The sequence below is a fragment of the Palaemon carinicauda genome, chromosome 19, assembly GCF_036898095.1.
Source record: "Palaemon carinicauda isolate YSFRI2023 chromosome 19, ASM3689809v2, whole genome shotgun sequence".
In the NCBI taxonomy this organism is placed as follows: domain Eukaryota; kingdom Metazoa; phylum Arthropoda; class Malacostraca; order Decapoda; family Palaemonidae; genus Palaemon; species Palaemon carinicauda.
The window spans coordinates 20,197,479-20,219,978 of record NC_090743.1 but is presented as its reverse complement, the minus strand read 5'-3'; the positions used below and the strand labels follow the sequence as shown (position 1 = coordinate 20,219,978).

Here is a 22,500-nt window from a genome sequence, read left to right as displayed (position 1 = left end):
TCCCAACTGTTTTAGTTTCAAAACAAGGGCCTCATGATTAACACAGTCAAAGGCAGCACTGAAATCAAGGCCAATCATACGAACTTCCTGACCACAATCAATGGATTTCTGTACAGCACTGGAGATTGATTGAAAGAAGGGCATCACATGCTCCAAGGTCTTTACGAAAGCCAAATTGCAAACTAGGGAAGAGATGATTACCTTCAGAAAACCTATTAAGATGTTTTGCCAAAAGAAGTTACAAAGAATTTAGATAATGTGGGAGTTATGGAAATTGGATGGCAATCAGCTGGACTTGAGCTACCACAAACACATTCCCATAATGGATCACATTACCAAGTCTTCAACAAGTGCTACAGGCACCTCTTCTTGCTAACTTGCGCAAAATAACAGATAACTTTGGAGCTAAAGAATCGGCATTCTTTATATAAAACAAAAGAAAAATACCATTTGGGTCTACACCTTGACAAGCATGAAGGTCCACCAAGAGAGCCGTAATTTTACGAAATCGAAAAGCTTTATTAGTTTAGCCTCAGGGAAACTGGAAAGAGGAAGATCAAGTTTCTCATTACTCTGCTTACTGCCAAACACATCAATCAAAAGGGTTGCCTTTTCCTTTGGATAGTGAGTGACAGAGCCATATAGTTTAAGTAAAAAGAAACTGTTACGTCTACACCAAAGAGTACCAATTTATTTTACCCCACCACTTAAATTCCTAGGTTGTACCAGGAAGGGTTTCTTTTATGGTTAAATTGTATTCCTTTTCAGTTGAAGCAAAAACTCTCTCAGCAAAAGTTATAAGCTGAGTATAGTTATTCCAAGTCAAATCTGATCTGTTACACTTCCAGAGATTATAGGCCTCCTGCTTCTCCAAATGAGCACGTCTACCATCATCATTGAACCACGGTTTGTTTTTCACTCGGTACCTTAGCACACGAGAAGAGATACACCTATCAATTATGTTGACTAGATTCTCTTTCTAAGGAGCAGCAAGCTCAACACTATTAAATCTTACACGAGTATGATACATCCGGGCAGGCTGCTCAGTCTTCACTACTAATGAAATCAAGGCCTGACCAGGTGTCCCAACTGGAGAACCAACCTTACTTGTTATAACGCCTGGGAAGTCGGTGTATAGGAAGTCCAAGCAGTTACCAAACCTGTGAGTAGCTTCACTTATGCTCTGCTCACAGCCTGATTCAGAGGTAAAGTCCAAATCTCTTAAGCTTTCGTAGAGGTAGATGGAGAAAGCTGACCAGAAACATCGACCCCACATAGAAGTGGGAAAAGATGTAGACAAAGAAGAAGAAGAATTAGATATTTAAACAAAATAGATCCATTCGATTCTTAGCGAAATATTTGGTATTGTTTTGCCTCTGAAGGAGCTAAGAGCTTTAAATTTTCGTGTTGTGAACAAAATAAGTGATTTGAATCATGCAGTAAATCCTCATATGATAAAGATAAATAAGAAATAATGAAATGTCATTATTGAGTAATAAATGAAATATTGCAACCTAAATAGGATATTTACTATAAATTTTCTGATGACAGGAATCTAGGGTTTTGTATGTTCGTATGCGCACCAGTCTCTCCAATCTATAAATATAAATAGATTAATTATGAAAATATTTAGCGTAAATTGTGGCTGTAGTTCGCGCCAAATATTTTCTTTCTTGCCAGAGCATTAATCTTGTCTTATATCATCAGTTTCAATTGAATATCTTTCTAAATTCTCTATACACATTTTGGTCGTTAACGTTGCATCTCATGGAGAGAGAGAGAGAGAGAGAGAGAGAGAGAGAGAGAGAGAGAGAGAGAGAGAGAGAGGTTTTAGAAGTAGGAATTCAACAACTGACCATATCCATGTAATCAACCAGTTAATAAAAAAAATCAACATAGTATGACAAACTACTATTTATAGAATTTATAGACTATGAGAAAGCCTTTGATTCGTTTAAAACCTCACCAGTAATGAGAGCCCTTCAAAGACAAGGAACAGATGAATCTTTTGATAGAACACTTCAAGATATCTTTCTATGCAGGAAATACAACAATCCTAAAACTACATAAAGATAGTGAGAATATCGATTGAGAAAGGAGTCAGACAAGAAGACCCCATCTTTCCTAAATTATTCACAGCATGCCTAGAAAAAGTTTTTAACATTAATGGGGGAACACCTTAACAATTTAAGATTTGCTAATGACATAATTGTGTAAAGTGAATGATGGGAGGAATGTAAAAGATGATAGAAGATTTTAAGAGAAAACAGAAATGTAGGACTGAAAATGAATATGAGTAAAAGTAAAATAATATTCAATGAAAATGCAGAGACAACAATTAAGAGTTATGGAACAACCTCTAGAGATTGTTAATGAATATACATACTTAAGTCAGGCAGTAAGTGTTTCCCCGAGGACACAAAACCGAAACCAAAAGAAGGATAAGCATGAGATTGAGAGCTTTTGGAAAACAAAATGAGATTATGAAACGTAAAATGTCACTATCTCTAAAATGAAAAGTATATAATCAGATGGTCTTACCAGTTTTAACTTATGCATCTTAAACTTGGAGCCTTACTAAAACTTTAGAACATTATCTAGTTACAACTCGGAGAGTTATGAAAGAAGAATGATGGAAATAACATTGAGACGCAGAAAAAGAGCCGATTTTCTCCATATAAAAAACCATTTGTAAGACTTTATTTTACAAAAAGTTGCATATTGTAAATTTCGCTAGCATTTACACACACAGACACACACACATTATATATATATATATATATATATATATATATATATATATATATATATATATATATATATATATATGTTTTATCAATGTATATGTCAATTCGTAAGGTGACTATTTTCATATGATTTTATTTTTTCAAGTGAATGTACATACTGTAAGTGCTAAAATTTTCTATTTTCTTCGACTTTGAATACCACAAATCGGTAAATATAAAAAACGTAGTAGCAAAGTTCCTCCGAAAATTTCATATTTTGAGAGATTGGGCTCCAAATGTTTTTACATATTGATTGAACAGAGTTTAGTAGGATATTAGTGGTATCATTATTGTTACCTGAGCTATAAACCGTTGATGAAAGGCAGGATGATTTTAGCGGCAATTTTCCTCACCACTAGTAGAGCTATCAATGAAGGGAGAGGTGGGGGGGGGGGAGAACTTGACTCCCCAAGACTAAAATTACCTCCCCCAAACCTGAACTTGGCCCCCTCATCCCAAGCCCGAAATTCAAATGTGTAGTCACTTTAACACAACATTTAAATTAGTTATATCTATATATATAATATATATATATATATATATATATATATATATATATATATATATATATGTATATATATATACAGAATATATATACATATATATATATATATATATATATATATATATATATATATATATATATATATATACATATATATACATACATACATATATATATATATATATATATATATATATATATATATATATATATATATATATATCCTGTATATACATATGACTAAGACAGCTGTAGGCAGGGAAGGCTAGCAAGCGATAATAAGTTGATTCTGAAAGTGTCTCCGGTCTCACCGGATGTAATTTCTATATCCAACTGATTTGGTGCATGCATTGAAAACTGCCAGTTTAGCTTATGGCTGGGCGAAAAGTTCCCATTTTAACAGTTTTTAACTTTATAATAAATTCCCAGGGATGATAATGTAAACTCAAACCATCATCTGATCACACAGTAAATCTATCTATTGCTAGAAGTTGAATACTAGGAGGAAATGTCAAAGCATCAGCTCATTGTGATCAGGACTATGTTCATGTACACCAACCAACACACGTCATTATACTCACAGAAAATTATTGCATTCAAGCCTATGTTTGATTTTTTTTTTTTAAACTAAGCAATGTTTCAATCATGAAGTTTGTCTGGAGACATTAGAAAGTGCCAATCCTAATCATATAAATTCTCTAGTTGTGTTGAAGAGAAGAGGAGCTCTGATTTTGTCATCAGATGACATCATTGAAGGACGCATGACCTGCGAAGGTTTTCAGAATGCATCCAGCAGATTTTGTCACTAGAGGAAAATCTTTCCAGAGTAGGCTAACTTATGATGAACTAATGCATAATCCTGTATTTACAACTCTGAATCGTCTTATAAATATAAAAGACTTTGGGCCACTGGAAAATCCCTTGGCAACAGGGCATTAAAGAGAAATACGTATACGTTAGATGCCATTATACTGGAAAACATTCTACAGATAATCTAATAACGAGGAAACAGAATAAAAGTCAAGAATTCACAAAAGTTATATTGTTCAAAGGAATATGCGATTCAACTTGGGTGAACGAGATCTTGTTAACTTTTGATATAACCAATATACATACTGTTAATTATAATACCTAATGTGACTTAATTATATATTTGCAGTATGGATGCATAAATCATAATTTATGTATATTTGAATGACACACCCGTGCAATTATAGAGAAAAAATCTGCGAGGTGAATCACTTTAAATTACGACTACAGGGAGGACACCAATAAAGGTTGAAGCACTTAATTAGAATGCGTGTGATGTAAAGTCACTGTACAATTAAGATATCTAATTGAATTTCTTTTTTTTTATTATTATTATTTGTGCCTTATCATACAACATACAATAAAAACAAACTTTCATCCTCCTGGAAAATTTTGCTGTATAATACAGTATTTCTTTGGAAATTGTGAGTATTTGACATAAATGCTGTTGATAAAAGATCAATCTTAAGCATATAGAAAATATTCGTAACTCAATCCGTCTTTATTATTTTTTTTTCTTTTTTTTTTTTTTTGTTAGGTATGCAAAAGCGAAGTGGTAAATTTCCTTAGCTCAGCCCAGAAGATCGTAATGTTTGGGGAAACTGGTTTTGGGTAGAAGCAAACTCCGCCCACAAACTCGGTAAGACCGCCTACTCCCACTGGTTTCCATCCCATGTAGGAGGATAAGGAAAGAGGGGGTTGGGAAGGTGTCTCATGTTATAAATACCTGCATGACCAAGGGTTAGTGGTCTTCCTGTCTGAACCTCAAGGATAGAAATTACAAGAAGAACTGTGCTACTAAAGTTTCTCATCATGAAGTTGGTAAGTCTAAAAATTATTTTCGTTGAGTATATTTTAACTTCAAAAATTGGATATCGGATAGAACAAAAAATACTTTTTACTGTTTTTCATTTCACGCATCCCGATATTCGAACTTGCGAAACATTTCAGTCATATTAGGATTTGAATAGAAACGCATTCTAAATGTTCACTGCTTTGTGTATCTCATATATAACGGAGTCTATATCAGTATAAAAGGATTCCAGTTGTCTAGAACAATGGAATCGAGGTTCTCTCTTACTTTTTATTTCAAAACTTTGTTAGAGAAATCTTAGTTACATTCAGAACTGAATACTAGTCACTATCATCGTATTTTCACCAAAATCTGGTCTGGAAGAACAATGAGAAATAAACGCTAGACATTTTTTATATTGCTCTAGACATTATGAATTATTTTGCAGTTCAATAGATGAATATTTTTTTTTTCCAAAATAAATGTTTTTTTTTTTTTTGTGTGTGTGTAATTCTTGAATTACGAAATTGTATTCATGTATGTCATATATCTAAAAAGTTTGAAAAAAATTATAACTTTACAAACTAAACCAGGCATGATGACGTAATTCTAAAAACATCATCCAAAACCGAGGTGAAGAAGATACTGTGGGTCAATGACTTGGTATATTCATGATTTAGTGTGTGTGTATATATATATATATATATATATATATATATATATATATATATATATATATATATATATATCCCTTTCTCAACGTAGTGAAAGAGTTTGTGTATCGCTATGATCAGCAAAGCTGTACTAGTCAGGCCCACCCATACTAGGTTGGTTTGCTCTGAGCAATCAAACTAGTCTCCCACCATCACCATTTCGCAGTTGGCCACCGTGGTGATAGAAACTGGTCAAACCGAATATATGAATAAGGACTTATATGAGGCCTTTGTCCTGCATTGGACTAGGAACAGCTGCAGCTGTTGTTTATAAATTTATAATATATATATATATATATATATATATATATATATATATATATATATATATATATATATATATATATAATCTATTATATGATGGTCCCGTGTCTGGGAACCAAACATATAATATTATATATACTACGGATGGCAAGCTATACAACCTCTCGAGTTCCAAACTCACCTGTTTGTTTTTACATTACACTTGAAAATATTATGCTCTATGACAGTTATATAACTCCCAGACAGCAATATACAAAACACTGAATATCCAAAGGCCTCTTAAGTACTCTCAAAACAATCTATTACAATCTATTTAAAACCCCCTTTTACTTCGATTCTTTAACAGGATACGAGCGAGTATGAAATAAACACTGATAATTGAAATAATACACACTTTACAAAAATAAGTAATTCTATATAAATTACAGCACTTTGAAAGAATTTACGTAAAAACAAATATTAAGTCTGAGCAAAACTTAGATTAAGACAAAAATGTTATCCTCTGAAAATTATATAATCACTTTACTCGAAATATTAAATCCGAATAAACCTCAGAGTAAGACAAAAGAAAAAATACTTGTGAAAATTATACAATCACTTGTTTCACTTGAAATTAAATTTTACACACTGTTTAATTAGTCTTAACATTCAAAGAATATAGTTAACCAGATAACGATACAAATACTTTTCATGTTACTAAAGGCCCAGTTACAAAAACTAAGAGAATTTTTATAAATTCTCACTGTTTCCAAAAAACCGTCACACCAGAATTTTGAGATTTCACTGAACACTTAAAACAATACACTGAGAGGCGTGTGACAGTGAGAGGGGGAGATAGCCATGTCTTAAGGCTGGAATTTTGTATCTAATCTATGCATCCCTGGGGTCGCTATATGTATGAAACTTAACTACTTCCAGAAATTTCTAATAGATCTGGAAGCGTGGAGGGTTGGCCTAACAACGACGCCAGGGTTTCAAACTAGATAAAAATGTCAAGAGACGAACAGGGGTTTCAGGCAACTTTCGTTATCAGCTGCTCCACCCACCCACCGTTCTCGGAAAAAAAAATATCTAACACTAGGGTTTTCGAAATCCTTCCAAAGCACATGGCAGACAAAAACATTGCCTATTTTCTCTCAAACATGATGCAATACCTCATAAAAATATAAAAAAAATTTACATAAGCCATTGTTCCTAACTCGTATGGTCATATAACACTCTTGAAACAATTTACGTAAGACTTCATAAAAAAAATATGTGAAATAAAAAGTTAATTCTTATAAAGAATGTAATTGTTCAGTGGATACTTTCCTCTTGGTAAGGGTGGAAGAGACTCTCGAACTATGGTAAGCAGCTCTTCTGGGAGAAGGACACTCCAAAATCAATCCATTGTTCTCAGGTCTTGGGTAATGCCATAGCCTCTGTATCATGGCCTTCCAATGTCTTGGATTAGAGTTCTCTTGCTTAGGGGTACATTGGGGCATACTGTTCTATCATTTCTTTTCCTCGTGTTTTATTTATTTTTAAGTTTTTATAGTTTATATGTGAAGGATCTGATTTAATATTGTCACTGTTCTCTTAATATCTTATTTAAATTGTTTATTCTTCTCTTATAGTTTCTTGTTTCCTTGTTTCCTCTCGGCACTGGGCTATTTTTTCCTGTTGGAACCCTTGGTCTTATAGCATCTTACTTCTCCAACTAGGGTTATAGCTTAGCTTTTAATAATAAAAATATATATATATATATATATATATATATATATATATGTATATATATATATATATATATATATATATATATATATATATATATATATATCTCCATACACTTGCTCTATATCATACAGGATATATGTGTATACATAAATTTCCACCTCACATCGATATCGAACCCTAGTCTCTTCAAATGAGAAAAAAAAGGTCGCTACCAATCATACCTCAGAAGCTCTAGAACAAGTTATGACTTAGGTGCTACATGCATTTCAAGATTTACCTGGTGAGGCCACTGTCTTACTTACCTGCAAGTATTATCCAACTTGCAGACACACCAGGTGACACCTATTGATATCTTTTAATTGAAATTGCCCCTAATGAGTCAACATATGATGAAAATCAACACAATATCTTGTTCAAATAAAAATAAATTTCTACATCGAGAGCCGAATTTCGTTTAATGTGCGCTTCTTTAATACTTCTTGATTTTTTTCGTAATCTAAAATTCTATCATTCTATAATAAAGATTCCGTTGTTTATATTACATCTTTTCCCATGGCTGATCCAATAATTATTTTATATCGATTGTTCCAGGTCGTTTTGTGCTCACTCCTGGTGGTGACTGTGTTCATCGTCTTCCAGCCAGTAGAGGCCATGCCCAGACCTCTCCCAGGACCACACCTGGTAGATACACCCAGGCCATACTACATACCAGAGCCATACTACATACCAGAGTCATACTACATACCCGAGCGTCTCCCCCAGCCATACTTTTCTGACGAAGATGGAAGCGGAGCAGTAGACTTCACTCTTGTCGACGGTTTTCCCCATTTTTCTGGAAAATAAGGAAGATGAAGGGGCGAAAGAAGGCAAGTGAATACTTGGAAAGTACGAAGGAAAAGAACCCGATATCACTGATATTGAAATTTAGAACCTGAACAACATCCATCGGACATGGTGGAGTTTAGCAACTAATTAAATCACAATAGAACGTTAAAGTACAAAATCTGAATCTAAAACTATACCATGATATAATGTTCTTCTTCCATTAATCCTTCTTGATTCCTACAATCACAAAATTATCAGATTTCTCGGAAGGAAAAGGTCCTTCCCTCGTACATTATGAATCACTAATATGTATTCATCTGCAAATCAGAACAGTATGCAAATGCTTCTTTGGTCGTGGTCCAATAAAAATAAAAGGTGCTTTATAATAATAATTATTATCATTATGATAGCTGCTATTGTTATAATTTCCTATGGCTTTGAGTACTATGATGGAAATTTTTTTTAGTTTTCTATTTCTTTAATATTGGGTAAATGTATTACGATACATTGTTACTTGGTTATATAAAACAAATAAACAACAATAAATGGTATGTCTAACTCATTAGTTTAGCTTTCCTTTGTCCATTTATATACATATAAATACACATAGATGTACATATAAATATGTAAATTTGTATATAAGTATACTTATGCAAATGCGCATACATATATGTACATGTTTATGCCACACTATTTCGATCACTTGAAACCATTTGAATTATTTGGGTTACTTGATTCTCTTGGTTTCTATGATGGTCCTTTACGGAAACACACACAGACACATGATAAGAATACAAACATGCATACATACACACATATATGATATATATTCGAATAGGACATATATATCCTTTGATATCGAATGGAAAACATCCATATGAACCCCAGACGTAACACCTGCTACTGTCGGGCTCTCCTGCACGTACTTTGTTGCCAGCCAAAGGTGAGTGCAGGCTATACATGCCAAGGCGCGGTTCCCCCTCGCATACCTCGTGCATGATAATAGTTATATGCAGCTGGAAGAAAGTATCAGGAAGGCGAACATGGTGAAAGAGTATCTGATTAAATCTCGATACGTTAGCCTAACTTGCTATCTAGATTTAATGCTGTATACACTAGGGAAATTGCTTAGTATTTATTTTTACAATTGTTACTGGGTCAGGGTTCATCGTCACACACAATGACAGGTTATATTGGCAACAAGCAAACCTTGTACAGGTCCTATAGTGTTTTAGGGCGGTGGTTGCCGTGTGGTGGTGGTATGGTATGGTAGGTGCTTGGTCTATACTCCCTTCCCCCTCCAAACGAGCCTTACCATCCAATTCTAAAATTCTAGATTATTAGACCTCAAAACTCACCCTTACGAACTCCCCGATATTTTGGTCTCTTTTGTTTCGACGTACAACAATATTGCTGGGACAAACATTCCAAAGTTTGGTGTTTGACGTAGTCAAATGCAAAAATCTTGTCGTCTCCAGTCACCCTCTGTCACCCCCAATATCTATAGATTCCAGAATTTCAGAAGTAGAAGCGTTTGGTTGTTGGGATGGGGGAGGGGAGGCAACAGTCAGAAGCCAGACGCCAGGCAGGGGGATGGGCAACTAGCTGGGGGAGGACGCCAGGAAGGGGGAAGTACTACTTGTTGGAACTGTGAGCTTGGAAAACACAAAACATTACGTATGAGCGTAAATTCAATATAATTTCTTAGTTCCTAAATATATCATTATAATAATACTTAACTTGCAGCCATGTAGTTTATTTGATGTGATATTTGCTATACCATTCTCGAGAACAATCTTTTTACAAATGTTATCGATGTTTAGTTAGACATTATATTTTGTCCCGAGTGAAAAAAATCTCTAAAACACAAGCTAGGAGTAACTCTCTCTCTCAATATATATATATATATATATATATATATATATATATATATATATATATATATATATATATATATATATATATATATATATATATATATGGGATATGGCAGGGTAGGTTTTTAGAACTGTTACGCGGAAGGAGGCATTTTGTTTCATAGTAATTCACCATCGACTAACCAGTATCATAATATTTTCGGCAAAGAATCCAAATTATAAATACGTTGTATAGACCCGATTATTGTGGAATTCGATATAGCCTAAAATAATGAACTTGGGTATAGTTTGGAATTTTTTTCCACACTGAATAACCTTACTTATATCCAATTCACGAGTCAAATAACAAATCGTTTTCATTAGATAGAATATCTACAATTGGTATGCAACAATTCAGCATATATGAATAAGTATTTCAGGAAACCCTAGTGTTTGTGTGGCCAGTCTATCATCAAGACGGTGATTCCATGAAGATGGTATTCATAATCACATACTGACCAATAAAGAAAAAATGACATAGAAACATTTGGAATATCGCTTTGGATTTCCTTCATAATATTTCCACGTTGACCACTCCTTTTTGGAAAAAAGTCATCTATACAGATGAAAAATATTTTACATCAGTGGAAGCACGAACAAGGCATTGCTGGAGGTGATGGAATACCGCTATGACGAGACAAATATTCAGAAAAGAGCTATGAGTGGAAGAGTTCGTATCAATTAGTGGAGTTGGATGATTATTTGGAAGGTTCACGAGCAATGATTATGTGGATGTCCTCCTTCCCACAGTGTGAGCCATGGCCATTCCCAATCCACACCCAATCGTTCCAGTGCACGAAAATAGCCCCATCCATACCAATACAGTAGTTAGAGCTTGGTTAGCGCCTCACCCAGAAATCCAGGTAATAAACTGGCCACCAAAGGGGTGCGACCTCAACCCCATAGGGAACCTATGGGCAATAATGGTTTGTTAATGGGGTTTGGGAGAGCAACGAACGTGCTAAGCCATCTAAACAAGAGCGCGTTTGAATTGCGGGTGTTAATACTTAACTTTGCTTGGCCTTATAGCATCTAGCTTTTCCAACTAGGATTGTAGCTTAGCTAATAATAATAATAATAATAATAATAATAATAATAATAATAATAATAATAATAATAATAATAATAATGGTGGATTGACATCAAACTAAGGGACGTTTAGTTTACATTGTATATATGAATGATTCTTGAATTAAATTGAAATATTGAAAAAAATTCTTTACTTTTCAGCAAATATTTATATTCAGTAAGCTAAGCAACTGCATTTGGTCACTGTAGTCTAACTTTTACACTATACTCCTGGGGTCATATTATAATATAAATAAAGACAACTGTGAAATTATGATGTCTCTTATCAACTATCTTTAATACTAACTGAATATAATTGCTTGTTAACCAAGAAATTACAGCTGGAACCAGAGCTTATTTAGTGGGAACACAGAATCAACATGTGTTCCACACCATAGATGCAATTAAAACAATATTGCATTTCGTATAAGTGAATGCAGATATCCTAATCTGTCCAGCTTTCACCCAATTTGTCTCATTGTTATTAACATGTAGTCAGTAACTATCATAGAGATATTCTATCATGCAAATAGTTCAAGCATTAAGTGACTTGTCTTCATAGAATCTACAATATGTAGTAGAATTCATTTGTGGTGGCACAAAAGTTCATACCTTAATATAAACCGTATCATAAAGAAAAGAAAAAGAAAAAAAAAACGCAACGAGCCTAAGAAAAGCCATCAATACACCTAACCGAACCTTACGTAGTGTAAGCTAGGGGAGGATATAAAGACATATGAAGATATTCGCAGTTGCTCTCTCACGATTGACTGTTCACACAAAAACTAGTGCTTCCCGAAATACTTGTTCATATATGCTGCACTGTTGCATACCAATTGTAGATGAATGAGTTGTTATTGGACTCGGGAATTGGATATAAGTATGGTTTTTAGCCAATAACTTTTCTGTTAGAATGTTATATCGAATATCAATAAGTGGGTCTATACTACGTAATTATAATTTGGAATCATTACCTGAAATATCATGATACTGACCAATTGATAGTGAATTACTTCCAAACAAAATTCCTCCTTCCCCGCCTTTAGAATCACATTCTTCCGATACACAAACACACACAAATATATATATTAAATTGAATTTGCGTTCATACATATAATTTTGTGTTTCCCAGGCCATCAAACACCAAACAGCCCTAACAAATAGTACTTCCCCGCCCGTCGTCCTGCCCTTAGCCCGTCACACACACACCCTGCCCGTGGTCCTCCCTCCTAATAACCAAACTCTTCTGAAATTCTGGAATCTATAGATATTGGGGGTGACAGTGGGGGGCCGGAGACGACAGGACATTTGGATGCCCAAATTTCGCAATGTCACTCGATTGGCATGTTACAAGCACTCAAGAAACGGCATTATGGTTATTTCACTTTCAAGTCTTTACTTTTAGTAACAGATCTTAAGTTTCGCTTATAATAATCAAGGTGAAAGGTGTCCAAAGCGATAGGTGGTGAAGCTCAAGTGTATCCAATAAATAACAGGATTTTCTAGTCATTTTACAATTTCATCAGTGACCCACTTGTTACGACGTTAATGTATACACAAATTCTCTCTCTCTCTCTCTCTCTCTCTCTCTCTCTCTCTCTCTCTCTCTCTCTCTCTCTCTCTCTCCCTGAATACTAAGGTTCCTTTTGTTAGTTTAGTTCCTTACATAAAACCTCTTTTCTTCTGACATGATCCATTTACCTGGGAGTTTTGTTGCCCTTTTGTGCGATTGAGGAATAACATTACATAGCTTGACTTGCTGAAAAGCTATTGATTACAATGTAAGTTTTTTTTTTATGGTGGTTTGATTTCTTGGGTTTGCTAATACCTTTACAAAGTTCCTTTGCTGCTAATTTATGAAATACGTTTTTTTCGAGTTATAACGATAGAATGAATATAAGTACCAATTTAAAACCACGACAGACTTCATTTATGAAGTATTACTCTACTGAATTTTTTATAATAGTATTTTAATGGGAGTCATGATTATTGTCATTCAAAATTTTTACTGTAAAAAAAAAAAAGTTTTGGCATAACCTGTTGGTTTAGGATCATGACTTTAGCTTTAATCTATTTCTGTTCCTCGAAGTTTATAAGATGGCCGTTAGGTCAGTGCTATTAGTAATGCCAAATTTCTACGATTGCTTAAAGATCACAATTACTGTTTTCTATCAGTCTATTTTTTACTTTTTGCTGAATTCAGCTTCGAGGAGGATGGGAGGGGCCAGAATGGGTGGGATTAAGGAAGTTAGTTGACTGGGCAAAGAATGCTGTGACATCCATCGGTTCAACAATCTTCGCCATGCACGCATTTATTAAAGTATTCAAAGTCCATTGTAATGTAGAGGAACATTTAAAACGGAGAAAAAGAATTCCATACATATAATTATAGTGGGGTGACACCTCGCGTCACCACACAATATTTTAACCGGGGTTTGCTCACTCCCATCGATTGCGGGTAACATACCTTCATATATATATATAAGGTTTAAAGGCATACACGCTGCTTAGGGTAGACCAGTTCGTCATGTAAACGTTAGCGGGCTTATTTTCCTCGTCGTCCTTTCCCGATTGTTTCTTCGTCTTCGCATTCTGTCAAGTGAAATTATCCTTAACCACTTGGGCGATTGCTTTCGGTTGGTTCAACCACCATTCCTTACCGATATGGCCTCGCTTGCCACACTTTATACAGACAATATTAACCTTCTGCACGTTTTTCACGATACTTGAAGGAGGACGTCGACCATTGTTGCTGTGGTACTATTGCATTCTGCTTTGGAACAGTGCCAGTGCTACTTCCGCTGTAACTATTGAACTTGTTCACATAGTTATTACTGAACTGGTTTCCATGGTTCGGCGAATACTTGACACTTGGTCGGAACGATAGTTGAAACTTCATACCCGAAGAGGGTTTACGACTTATAATATTATAATCTTCACTAAGCGAAGCGGCTATATCAAGTTTCTCTCTCTCTCTCTCTCTCTCTCTCTCTCTCTCTCTCTCTCTCTCTCTCTCTCTCTCTCTCTCTCTCGCAAGTACGTTCGCAGATTCTCAGGAAATTCGTCGCAGATATTGTTCTAAATCAGCCATATCCCTCACGTTAGCAGATTCTAACCATCTTTTTAAACATCGTCGTACCTTATAAGCGTAATCCAGGAAGGTTATTTTCTCGTCCTTCCGCAAACTTCAGACAATTTCTTTATAATATTCAGGGGTCATCTGATACACTTGCAGCACGCTCCTCTTTAATTCTTGATACTCCTTTCTCTGGTCCTGAGACAAGGAAAGATATACACTGCGTCCTTTCCTAATAAGGACACTTAGCACTAACACAGACCATTAACCTTCTGGCCATTCCATCATCGACGCAACCGTTTCAAAATGATCGAAGAACTCGTCGGGAGCTGCTTCTGCGAATTTCGGGATCAACATCTGTGCATTTGCCACATTAAACACGGGATCGTGCAGAGCAGGGATCATCTCTGTCTGCATTGCAGACTTTGCACGAGCATCCAACAGTTCCAATTCCCTTGCGTGTCTCTCTTCTACTCTTTTCCTTCCTATCTTCTCTCTCTATCTTCCCGTCTTCTCTCTTTTCCTGCTCGTCTTACAATTTCTCTTGCTTCCATTTCCCATACATGCTGTGCTTCTTCTGTCTCTCTTTCTTCAAGTCTTGCTTTCAGTTCCCACGCATGTCGTGCTTCATCTCTCTCTCTTTCTTCCCGTCCTGTCATCATCTTCAACTTAATCAAATTCTCTTCCGCAGCAATTCGTCGAATCTCAGCCTCTACATTCCTGTCTGCTTTCATGCCTTCAGTTTGTGGGTCAACTGTCAACTGGCCCTTGCTTCGCTCAAATTCTGCTTCAGCTTCCTCCAACAGATCACGAGCTGCTACAATATTTTCTTCCGCCAACTTTCCCCGAGTTTATTAACGCTTCTAAGGCTAAACACTTGATTTGGGCTTTAATCATTCCATTCGTCGCAGGGCCAACACATGCCATTAAAATAGAGAGCCACTGAGCTTTAGTTACATTAGCTTCTGACAATTACTGAACAATTGGGTTTTTCAAAAACTCTTGAATATTAAACTGTGCTTTACAATACCTATACTTCTCCAAAAAATATATCCCAACAATACACAGAATCCTATCAACACTACACTGTTCAAACCTTTAATGAAAACACGGCCCTTTTATCACCTATATTTAAAACAGACTCGCTTGATCCCAAGGGTCTGGGCACCTAAAATATATTAGATATTACGGCTGGCAAATTACATAACCTCAAGAGTTCCAAACTCACCTGTTTACATTAACATAAATCTGTTACACTTGAATAATACCCGAGCTCTGAGAAATTATGCAACTCCCAGATGGAAATATATAAAAACACTGAATATCCAAATGTCTCTTACATACACTCAAAACAAAACTGGATAATTACTTTACTTGAACTATTCAAAACAACCTCTTACTTCGATTCTTAGGGATACGAGAAAGGTCTATAAAAAGTTACAACACTTATGCAAAATGAATTAACACCGAAATTAAATTACATAGAATATTAAATTTGAACAAAACTTTAGACTTAAACAGGAAAATATTACACTCTGAAAATTACATAATCACTTGTCTCACTAAAAATTAAATTTCACACGAATATCTAATCCTGATAATTATTAAAAATAGTTAACCTTCAACACTAATGATTAAACTCTTATTGAAATTTACATAAAAGTAACTGATACACTTATCTGTTTTAGCTCACACGAGATTTCCGAACAGATAACAATATAAATACACTTCACTGTTTTAACCTAAATTTCATAAGGACTGTTACAAAAATTTTATATTAAACCAGCATGTGCAATAACACAATACATTTGAAATCACATTCAAAGCTCCATTAACGTTTGAACACACTATACACGATGTATGTTGGATAAAAAACTTATTCACTTTGAAGAGGGCACACATTCGAGGCACTTGAGGTTAGAGGATGTTGGGTCTCTCGAACAAGGACAGGCTGGATCTCTTCTGCTGCTTACGATTTCCTAGGGGCACATATATATTGACCGACGTATTCTAGATAATTCTAAATAGATTCCTCTAGTGTCGTGGGGGTAAGTCCTTGCGGCGTAAGGTTGCCAACGGGACAAATAGAACAGGGGATCAAACCTTGCTTGCAAGATAACCCTCTCTCAGCTAACTACGCCCACTTACCTCCTCGAAATATTGAATAAAAGATAAAACTAACTCTGGGGTTTTCAAGAAAATTCTAAACACGTGGAAATATAAACATGATATAATACCTCATAAACATGACGTAAGTCCTCGTTTTCAAACCTTGTATGGTTTGTACAGCATACTTGGACGAGACTTCATAAGACTTCGTAAAAAATAAGTGAAATAAAAAGTTAATTCCTAAAAATAACATAAATTGACATACACTGACTTGAATGAAAAATACAACGAAATGAATGAGAAAAGTCTTATGCAATCTACATACAATTACTTAAAACAACAAGAGAGGGGTCACTTTACGAACTGCTTACACACTTCTTAAATACACAAATGAAATACATGAATAGAATATTTACTCTACACCAGACCAGCTTCGTTAGATATATATATATATATATATATATATATATATATATATATTATAGAATGTGGCATGAAGAGGCAAAACCTGATGAATGGGAGCTAGAAGTGTTGGTGAAAAAAAAGAAGAAGAAAAAAAAAAGAGACCTGACTGATTGTAATAATTAGAGGCATCACAATTACGTCATTGGTTATGAAAATATACAGCATGCTTATTCTAGAGACTAGAGAGGCAGATTGATGGAAGGATGAAAGATGAACAAGCAGAATTTCGAAAAGGTATAAGTTGTACTGACCAAAGTTTTATTTTGAGATATGTACAGCAATGTGTACTATATAGAAATCCACTTTAAATGGCATTTGTGAACTATGAAAAAGACTTTGATAGTGCGCACCGGCCAATTTTGTGGAGAATCCTGCGAATATTAGGGAATTCCTCTTAAATATTTAAATTTAATTAAATCTATAGTAGTTTATCTTCCTCAAGGATTGTGTAATGCGTAGAACAGTTGGAGATGGTGGAGAAGGATTGGACTGGATTGGTAATAGGAAATTAGTGGACCTAGAGTATGCTGATGATGATGTCCTTATTACCAGAACACCACAGGATTTGCAATGCTTGCTAACCAGAATGTATGAAATATTACACGAGATTGGGCTCAAGATAAATAGAAGAAAGGCAGAGATAATAAGAACAGAATATGCAATGGAAGATGAAATATCATTGGAAGGAGAAAAGATTAATTAGATAGAATCTTTCAAGTATTTGCCAACTATGATCTCCAATACAGGGTCTTTAGAATTGGAGTTTAGTGTGACATTGAAGAAAGTAAACCAGACAATGGCTAGGTTGAGTAAAATTTGGAAATTAAATTGCCTGAAATTACATATAAAAATCAGACTATATATCAGTTTTTTTGAGATCTGTGTTACTGTTTGGACATGAGTTGTGGTATGGCAATGAAACAATATCCAGCAGATTTAGCAGATGTGAAAACAAAGAACTCAGAAGAATATTGGGAGTTAAATGGCTTGACAGGATTAGAAATGGAACTATAAGAGAGATTAATCGAGTGCCATATGTGGATGAAATCATGGTGAGGGGTAGATGGAGATGGTTTAGGCATACTCTTCGCACTCCTCAAGAGAGATTGGTTCCCCAAATGTTTAACTGAGGTCCACAAGGTACTAGAAGAGTTGGAAGGCCCAGGCCTACATGGTTGAGAACTATGTAGCGTGGTGGGAAAGGATGAGTGGAGAAGTATTGAATTAAAAGCTCGAGATAGAGGCGACTGGCAAAATCTGACCGAGGCTCTTTGCGTCAATATGCGATCTAAACCAACGAGCAAATACTTGGCCTTGACAATACTAACAAGTGAACAAATACTTGGTCTTGGAAATCCAGATAAGGAAGCAAATACTTGGCCTTGGAAATCCAGATAAGGAAGCAAATACTTGGTCTAGGAAATCCAGATAAGGAAGCAAATACTTGGTCTTGGGAATCCAGATAAGGAAGCAAATACTTGGCCTTGGAAATCCAGATAAGGAAGCAAATACTTGGTCTTGGAAATCCAGATAAGGAAGCAAATACTTGGTCTTGGAAATCCAGATAAGGAAGCAAATACTTGGCCTTGGAAATCCAGATAAGGAAGCAAATACTTGGTCTTGGAAATCCAGATAAGGAAGCAAATACTTGGTCTTGGAAATCCAGATAAGGAAGCAAATACTTGGCCTTGGAAATCCAGATAAGGAAGCAAATACTTGGTCTTGGAAATCCAGATAAGGAAGCAAATACTTGGTCTTGGAAATCCAAACAAGCGAGCAAATACTTGGCCTTGGCAATCCAAACAAGTGAGCAAATACTTGGCCTTGGAAATCCAGATAAGGAAGCAAATACTTGGCCTTGGAAATCCAGATAAGGAAGCAAATACTTGGTCTTGGAAATCCAAACAAGCGAGCAAATACTTGGCCTTGGCAATACAAACACGCCAGCAAATACTTGGCATTGGATATCCAAACAAGCGAACAAATACTTGGCCTTTTTCATTTCAACCAGGGAAGCTAATTCTTAACCTTAGCAATCCAAACAGGAGAGCAAATACATGGCCTTGGAAATCCAAACCAGCGAGCAAATACTTGGCCTCGGCAATCCAAACAAGTGAGCAAATACTTTGCCTTGGAAATCCCAACAATTGAGCAAATACTTGGCCTTGGCAATCCAAACAAGTGAGCAAATACTTGGACTTGACAATCCAAACAAGCAAATAAATACTTGGCCTTGGCAACCCAAACAAGCGAGCAAATACTTGGCCTTAGTAATACAAACAAACGAGCGAGTAAATATAAATACTTGATCTTGGCAATCCAAACAAGCGAGGGAGCAACAAAAACTGAATTGTTGGCCAATGCGCGCCATCCATTGAGATACTACCACTAGAGATTTATGGGGTCCTTTGACTGGTCACACAGTACTTCATTTGATCCTTTTCTCTGGTTAAGATTCACTTTCCCTTTGCCTACACATACACCGGATAGTCTGGCCTATTCTTTACAGATTCTCCTCTGTCCGTATACTCCTGACAACACTGAGATTACCAAACGAGTAGAAGAGACTCTCTAGCTATGGTAAGCAGCTCTTCTAGGAGAAGGATACTCCAAAATCAAACCATTGTTCTCGTCTTGGGTAGTACCATGGTCTTCCACTGTCTTGGGTTAGAGTTCTCTTGCTTGAGGGTACACTGGAGCACACTATTCTATCTAATTTCTCTTCTTTATGTTTTCTTAAAGTTTTTATAGTTTATATAGGAAATATTTATCTTAATGTTGTTACGGTTCTTAAAATATTTCATTTTTCCTTGTTTCTTTCCTCACTGGGCTATTTTCCCTGCTAGGGCCCCTGGGCTTATGGCATCCTGCTTTTCCAACAAGGGTTGTAGCTTAGTAAGTAATAATAATAATAATAATAATTTACCCCGGTGCCATTTCGGCTGGTGAAATTCACTCGGGCGGATTTGTCTTTTCGATTAATTGGAGTTAAACCTCGAGGTGACAACGTTCAAGGGAATTTTGTTGGTATATTTTCATTCCTTTATATTCAACATTGCTCATTTTTTTGTCAAGGGAGATGGATCAAATCTGACGGAGAACTTTCAGAGTTGAGTAATATAGTTTTGCGTATCCGAAATAATTAAATAATTGCATGGCACAATATTAGCCGATAGAAAAATTAATGAAAATAATGTCTTAATTGATAAATTAGTCATAATTTTCTCTGAAAGTTCCAATGAAAGTTACTTGCAATGTCAAACGTTATATTAAAACCCAACGATACATTTAACGCAATTGTATTTCTTTGCAATCTCTACATAAAATATTCAAAATCTCCATCAATAACGAAAAGAAATCTTTTAGAAAAGGCTGCTTTTCCATGATTTCAATAACATTTCCCTTTTTTTATTACTTATAAATTTATCCCATTCATATATACCTGTAAAAACCAATACCTAAACAGATACTAACATGGAGAATTAAACATTATTCCTACTGATGAATTTTGAGGCATAAAATTGTTTTTAATGCAGGCAAAAGCGAGAAAAAGTTGAAGAGAATCAGCTGAAGGAAGATGAAAGACATAAATGAAACTTTATCAATAAAGATAATTCCATTTGGAATTGCACGAGAGTGTATTTGGGGAAGGACTAATGACGTTGACTGAAACGAAAACAAATTAAAAGCAGTAAATGAATTCCTGGGTTTGCTGAGGGTGGCAAGGGAAGCGAGACTGAGAGAAGCAAAGAGGGGCACAGGATTAAATATTTGCTAGATAATTCACTCTAAAATGGATCATAACACCGAATGTAGATCATAGTTAATGACAGGTGATGGAAAAAGCGATAAATAAAAGAATCTGTGATAAAAGAATAGATGGGATGAAAAAAAAAAAAACTTCCCGTAATGTATATTGACCTATCACTGAACTACATATACATGCATACACGCACACACATTCGGTAGGAGGGACCAACCACCCGCTGAGATACTACCACTTGGAGAGTTTTTGAGTCCTTTGGCTGGCCAGACAGTACTACATTGGATCCCTCGCTCTCGTTACGGCTCATTTCATCTTTTCTGACACATAAGACATAATAGTCTGGCCTATTCTTTACACATTCTCCTCTTTCCTCATACACTTGACAGCATTGAAATTACCAAACAATTCTTCTCTCAAGAGGTTAACTACTGCACTGTAATTGTTCAGTGGCTACTTTCCTCTTAGTAAGGATAGAATAGACTCTTTAGCTATGGTAAGCAGCTCATCTAGGAGGACACTCCAAGATGAAACCATTGTTCTCTAGTCTTGGGTAGTGCCATAGCCTCTGTACCATGGTCTTCCACTGTCTTGGGGTACAGATCTCTTGCTTGAGGGTACACTCGAGCACACTATTCTATCGTGTTTCTCCTTCTCTTGCTATTTTGAAGTTTTCATAGTTTATATAAGAAAGATTCATTTTAATGTTATCATTGTTCTTAAACTTCTCTTGTAGTTTATTTCCTTGTTTCCTTTCTTCACTGGGCTACTTTTCCCTGTTGGAGCTCTTGGGCCTATAGCATTTTTCTTTTCCAACTAGGGTTGTAGCTTAATAATAATAATAATAATAATAATAATAATATAATAAGATTACGTTATTAATATGTCTGGTGACAGTTTCTTAAACTCTAAATTTATGTAAGAATGCACACACACACACACATATATATATATATGTATATATATACACAAAATATATATATATATATATATATATATATATGTATATATTTACATATATGCGTGTGTAAGTTTGTGTGTACGTATGTGCGTATGTTTGAGCGAACGTGCGTGCACATGAATCAGGATCGGGGATGTGGATAGGACAATGAAATATATAATGATAAAAATATCCTTTATAATAACCAAACAGAGCGCTAGGACACAACATCATTATCAATATATGATCAGCGAAAGAAATCCCTTTTACACATAGATAAAATTTGGCCTTTTTTGTGAATGAAATTCTAGCCACTCATAAAGGCACGTGGGATGGAACACGAGACAAAACGATACTTTCAAGATCACTTCATTCCAAAGTCAATTTCATGTAACGATTTCATGTCAATTAAAACTGATTATAATCTCGATCTGAGATATCCCAGAACAGAGAAAAAGTCCTTAACTTAATCAGAGGAATGAAAGCATGAAATATATGTACTGTCTATCTTCATAAAGAACCGCAAAGGGAA

The 22,500-nt window shown here is 35.3% G+C and overlaps 2 long non-coding RNA genes and 1 pseudogene across 2 annotated transcripts in view; 2 read left to right on the top strand and 1 right to left on the bottom strand.

The window, feature by feature from the left end:
* LOC137658510 (uncharacterized) overlaps positions 1-22,500 on the bottom strand; it is a 291,725-nt gene that overhangs the window by 105,862 nt on the left and 163,363 nt on the right. The window lies entirely within an intron of this gene.
* LOC137658655 (uncharacterized) overlaps positions 1-22,500 on the top strand; it is a 422,221-nt pseudogene that overhangs the window by 359,042 nt on the left and 40,679 nt on the right.
* LOC137658163 (uncharacterized) lies at positions 4,962-9,189 on the top strand. The gene is made up of 2 exons (XR_011047267.1): positions 4,962-5,142; positions 8,398-9,189. It is a non-coding gene; the product is annotated as an uncharacterized lncRNA (long non-coding RNA).